The 6,000-nt window shown below is 43.8% G+C and overlaps 1 pseudogene; it reads left to right on the top strand.

The window, feature by feature from the left end:
- Nucleotides 1-287: 287 nt before the first annotated feature.
- On the top strand, nucleotides 288-477 carry LOC148119757 (Nuclear RNase P; annotated as a pseudogene).
- Nucleotides 478-6,000: the final 5,523 nt, after the last annotated feature.

Here is a 6,000-nt window from a genome sequence, read left to right as displayed (position 1 = left end):
CTCAGGAGGGAGACGCAAAATTGCACTCTCCAGTGCTAGCTCGTTCGGGAGGCATGGCCATGCTAACCAGTTGCTGGCGGGAAATTTGCTGGAGTCCTCAGAGGCCTGCGAATAGCCAGGTCGCGGGCAGGCTAAAGTCCGTGTGACATCAGAGGCTATATGTCCCGGCCTTCTGGCGGGGCTATGGTTTTTGGAGGACTTTTTCAGCACCTGAGCGGACTCGCCTGACTGAGGCGGAAGCTGTGTGGTGAGCAGCGGCGCCATAGAAGGCAGAGAGGAGCTGAATCGGCTCTGCGGAAAAACTGTGTTTCCATAGCAACATGGGCGAGCGGGGAGGTGAGTTCCCAGAGAACGGGGCTCTGCGCGCGGGCGGACCGGGCAGGAGAAGCCCCTCCACGGGTGGGCGGATGCCCCCCCTCGCCGGAGCTTGGAAAAGGCTCACAGCCGGCGGTGCGAGTTCATTGCCTGAGGTGAAACGGCGAGCCCGCGCAAGGCCCGGGGCGGAGCCATGCCTTTGGGCCATGCGGAGCGCGCCATTATGGGCTTCAGAGGCGGAGCTGTGGCAGCCGCCGCCTCCGCTGCTGCCGCCCTCAGTCAAGGTCGCCAAGAATTTAGTCAGATAAAAACATTTGTCGCCAAAAATTCAGTCAGATAAAAACATTTATCCCCTAAACAACGCCCCTTCGTCAGCAGGAAGTAGCCAGATCGATGCTACGCCCATTCTCCCTTAAAAAACTGGTCGTGATTATCATAATAAAGGCATGTTTACCTGGTTACCGTATCCTAGGTAACAAAGAAAGGCGGACCTTTTGCCTGAGGCACCTGGTGAGATAAACAATGCTACCTAGAGGTTTTTCCATCTGAATAGGGGAGCTGGAGAGATGGCTCAGCGGTTAAGGGCATTGCCTGCTCTTCCAAAGGTCATGAGTTCAATTCCCAGTGACAACTGCTTTGGTTTTTAAACAATAGAGGGGGACTACACTACCAGTGACAGCTTCCCCCAGAGAAAGGATTTCTCTTGCATTCTTTACACTTAATTTTAATTCAAAATTTTGCTGGTACAGGCAAACAAGATTTGCTCTTTGAAACGGAGACATGCAAGTCTCTAAGTTCAAAACCAGCCTACTTCCAGTACTGATTGTGCTGAATTTTTACACTGAGAGTTTTTAATACTCTTAAATGTTAATTTGGGAGGAGAGTTTTGTTTATGTTTTTCTAGGAATGCTGACATACATCTGGATGCCAGCGAGACCGACCAGAGAGATAAAGAAGATGACCCAGTGGATGCTGAGTGTCCTGCTGTGGAAGATTCATGCGGAGACAGCAGAGATGACCTTCTGGGCGGTGCCAAGAGCAGCTGTTTCACACCATCGACTTGAGCAACACCCTGTGCAACCTCTTATCTCTTACTCTACTTTGCCTTTTCCTTCCTTAGGAATGGGTGGGAGCAGAGATATCCTTGGCATGCTGCGTCTAGGTGGGGACCAGATTGGAAAATAGTTTTGCCTTATTGCTCTTAAAGACAATAATTAGGGGGAGATGTTGGGAGCCACCTGGAGGCACAGGTGGTCCTGCAGTTTGGAGGTAGCCACGTGGGGCTGAGCAACCCTGCCTGCACCCTTGCCTGCACATGCTCAGACCAGCAGAATGGCATTAACCAATCAGGACAGCGTTCAAGCTGCTCCACCGTTTAAAAGCAGATGCCTCGGGACCCTACTTTCTCTCTCTAAGCTTTCTCTCGTCCCTGCTCTATCTTCCCTTCCCCCAATTTTCCTCAAGGAAATGCTCCAAATAAAGATGTGACCAGAGAAGGAATTCTCGTTTTTGGTGGCGTTCATTCCTGCGGGACAGGATGGCCCCCCGCAGAAGCCCAAGGCAAAGCTCTGAGTTCAGGTGTGGTAGCATACATCGACGTTAGTAAGAATGTAATTTCCATTTTCCTGTCTTTATATATCAATATTTTCATTTTATTTAGCAACAATGCAATTATGGTTTTACTGTTAGCCAGTGCAAATCTTGCACTGAAGTAGTGGAATGGACAGGTGAAAACGGTAAGTCTCAAAAGCACACTTAGGTACTGTCCGGTATCTCTGGGCAAAACAGTGTTTTTCTTGTTGTTTTAGTACATTTAAGTCTATATTATATAATATGATGATCAGATCATGATTGTGCCTCCCTCCCAGCTTTTCCCTTCTTTACTCCCCTCCTTCCCTCTCTCCTTCCACACTTCCTTCCAAGACTGGGTTTTACTTTGTAGCCCAAGCTAATCTTGAACTCAGGCATGCACCTCCATGGCTGGCTCTGTCTGCTTTTCTTTTTTTAAAAAAATGACCTTGTCTTGGTTTTCTTTCAGACTATGATAAAGATCATATTTGAGGTCTCTGTGACCACCATGGCAGGTAGAATGATGGCCTACGGGAGACAAGAAGGTAGTTTGGCTTAACACAACTAGGTAACTGGTGTTGATTTAAACTTCAGGAATCTGACACTGAACATTAGCCTTTAAGCATAGCACAGCTTTGTGAAAACTTTTCTGTTGATAATTATCTGAACCTGTGTGCACACGAAAACATATTTAAATCTCCTTGAGGAGCAAAGTAGCTAAATAAGACGTGACTACATTGAAAGTCTTTGTAAAGTACATGTGACACATTTCGTGAAGAAGGGTTCCATAGACTGAGAAAAACTTGGAGAAGATTCAGTGTGGTCTTGGTTGCACACATAGCTCAAAGGTTCCGAGTCTACAAACCATGTCTGTTATTAGCCTTCTGGGCAGCTTTAAAAGACTGTGCACCCCTTCCTTTCAAAGAACAACCCTGTGTGTTTAACATTCCAGCTTTCCTAGTGCTTCCCTGTGAGCAAAAGGATCTCCATACCTCCTGCAGACCATGACCAAAGGCGACTTAGGGGAGGAAAGGGTTTACATCATGTAACAACTTGCTGGTCATAACCCATCACTGAGGGAAGTAGTGGCTGGACCTCAAGACAGGAACTTGAGATGGGAATTGAAACAGAGACTATGGAGGACTTCTGCTTATTAGTTTTCTTTAACACCCAGGACCACCTGCGAGAGGGTGGTACCACCCACAATAGATTTGGCCCTCCCACATCAGTCACCAACCCCCAGTCAGAAAAATGCCACCACAGGCTTGCTTATGGGCCACCCGATGGAAGCGTTTTCTCAGTTGAGTTTCTTCTTCCCTAATTTCAGTTTGCATAAATCTGACATAAAAACCAACCAAGGCGTCACTACTATATACCTTGCATTATCTTCTTGCCTTAGACATTCTTTCTTATCTCCCATCTTCTATTAGCTTATCTAAATGCAAAGACTTTCAGAATAAAGAATGAGTGAGATAATGTAATAAAACGTAGTGTCTCCCAATCTTGTCAAGTCATAGGATTATTTGTGTTTGCTAAAACCCACTGTCTCAAAATTCTGCTACATGTCCCAAGATTGTGCTATGGTAAGAGGGTGGTATAGGAAGAACACATATTATCTTAGAGTACCACTAAATTATTAATACTAGGTTTTGGAACTTACTCAGTCATGCTTTTGACTCAGAACACAAACAAATTTTACATTACCCCGAGTAGTTTTGTTAAAAGGGGGACAGAGCAAAGGATTTAGGCCTGGCAGTATCCACCGCCATGTGGAATATTGGCTTCATTTAAAGACTCCCTTGCTAGGTAATAAAGATCCAGTGACCAAAGTAAGAAAGAGAAATAAAAAGCAAGAGGAAGTGTGATGTCACACACCTGTCACCCCAGCACTTGGGAGAGAGATGCTCAGCAATTATTGGCATATGTCTTAGAGCCCAGCTTTTGCCAGGGGTGCCAGCTAGCCAAATTTAGGTCCTCATGCAAACATGTTACTGAGTGTTGACTGAGACATCTACCTCCCTAGCTCCATTTATTTTGCTATCAATTCAGTTATAATAATTAGTTTCATGGACTCGAAGATTTTTTGGAGGCAGGAAATGAAAGAAAATTTATTTTAAAACTGTATTTAAAATAAAAATGTATATTGAATCTGATTATTAGCTATGGTTGAGATTCAAATACAGTATTTGAAGAGTCAATAGACTTAAAGATGATGTTTGTTAAGGGCTAATAGACTTCACGCTAACAATTTAAAGGCATATGCTTTGTAATTTAGGGTCTGTGTATCTTGGATTTTATGGCATCACACAGTTCCCCCCCCCCTTCATGTCCCCATTAGTCTTTCTAGTTGCTGCTTTTCTTCTTGACTTTCTGCCTTTCCTTTTCGTATTTATGCTTGCAATCTGTAGTAAAGAATCTAGTTTCCAAGTTGTATAATTTACTACAGAAATACTGCTTACACATACTTTTTAAATATCAGGTTTAGAGAAGAGAGCCTACAAACAATCTTACATAAAAATTACCTTGGGAGCTGAGTGAGATACACAGGGTAATGAAACCCCAATCTGGGGTTCTGGGTTCATATTCTCCTAACAGCTTTTTAGATAATTTAAATGGTTTTTAATGTCAAGAAACAGTCGTTTGTCTTGTTTGTCATTGATAGATTCCAGTTTTCAACTAACCAAAGTCCCTTTTCCCCTCCATGCTGGGTCGTAGCACAACCATATTATACCACTGAACTGTATTCTCAGTGTCAAAGCAGGCCTTTTGCAACCTTCCATTGTTGAGTTTATCTTGAGGCACTAATCTGTGTTTACAGCTTCTAAAGAGAAACAGATTGTTGCCCAGAGACCAACAATAGAAGAAGGGTTGGTGAAATTGCTTAGTGGGTAAGGGCTCTTGCTCTCAGCTTTGAAGACTTGAATTCCATACGGGGACTTACACATTCATGCTCCAACCCTGACATAAAAAACAAATAAACAAACTGTTAAGAACACCACCAAAACATGACAGTCTTTTGTGGCTTGTAAACTGAGTGCCTATGACTAGGCCCCATCTCCCTTGGGATAGACAGTTCCCATGAGTTCAGAACTTCGGGTTTTCTTTTGTTATTCCTTTTTTGTTTACGTGGTTACAAATGTTTTGTGATAAACTGTGCACTTTCCCACAGAAACATGCAGGCTTTGCCAGTTTCAAACTATGGCACAACCCATATTGAGCAAAATCCTTTTACATTTGATTTGTTTTCTGAGTTAGGTAAAATTAGACTGTGAATTTATTTTAACAAAATCCTTTTTAAACCTGTAAATATTTTCGAATGGCTGTCTAACTGAAGGAAGAAGAAAGGAGATGCTTGTGTCTTTCACAGGGTTTATAATTCTTCGTTCATCAAACATTTAGCTCTTCCCTGTGTCAGGTGTGATGTCGCTGACTGGGAAGCAGATAAATGCAGAGCAGGCTTTCTGAGCCTGCAGAATACAGAAAGCCGAAGAAAGCTCCCAGAAATGAAACCTTATGCACAATCTAGTTGAAATCAAACCAACATAAATGACACAAATACGATGAAATGGTTATCTGAGCACAGTATTTTGTATTTTGCAAAGTTACTAGAGAGTAGTGATTCTGCTTAATGGTTAGACAGGCCCAGAGAGCAGAGAGTGCAGTTCGGGTTGAAGTAGTTGGGAAAGGCTTTCTGCAGGCTCTTTCGTGTGTCCCGAGCAAATCGCAGGAGAGGAGGGATGAAATTGGAAATAAAGACCTTCTAGGCAGAGGGAAGGTACCAGTGAGGTGTAAGGAGCTCCAGGAGAGGTACTGGGTCAAGTAGTGCCAACTCTGGACAGGAATAAGTACTTACATCTCGGAGGGGGTGATGTGAGACTTGGAGTCTCCAGTTCATCCTGTTATCTAGGACAACGTGTGCGTGGTGAGCTGACGGAGAAATCTCCCTAGAAGCACATTTGGCCCCCACTTCGTGGTACTGTTTGGGGGATGTAATGGATTTTTTTTTAAAAAAGATTTATTTATTCATCTATCTATTTATTTATTTATTATGTCGACAGTGTTCAGCCTGCAAGTATTCCTGGAGGCCAGAAGAGGGCACCAGATCTCATTATAGAT

Source organism: Myodes glareolus, chromosome 14, assembly GCF_982192425.1.
Source record: "Myodes glareolus chromosome 14, mMyoGla1.1, whole genome shotgun sequence".
Lineage (NCBI taxonomy): Eukaryota > Metazoa > Chordata > Mammalia > Rodentia > Cricetidae > Myodes > Myodes glareolus.
The sequence above is the reverse complement of the archived record's forward strand: the minus strand, read 5'-3'. Positions and strand labels throughout refer to the sequence as shown.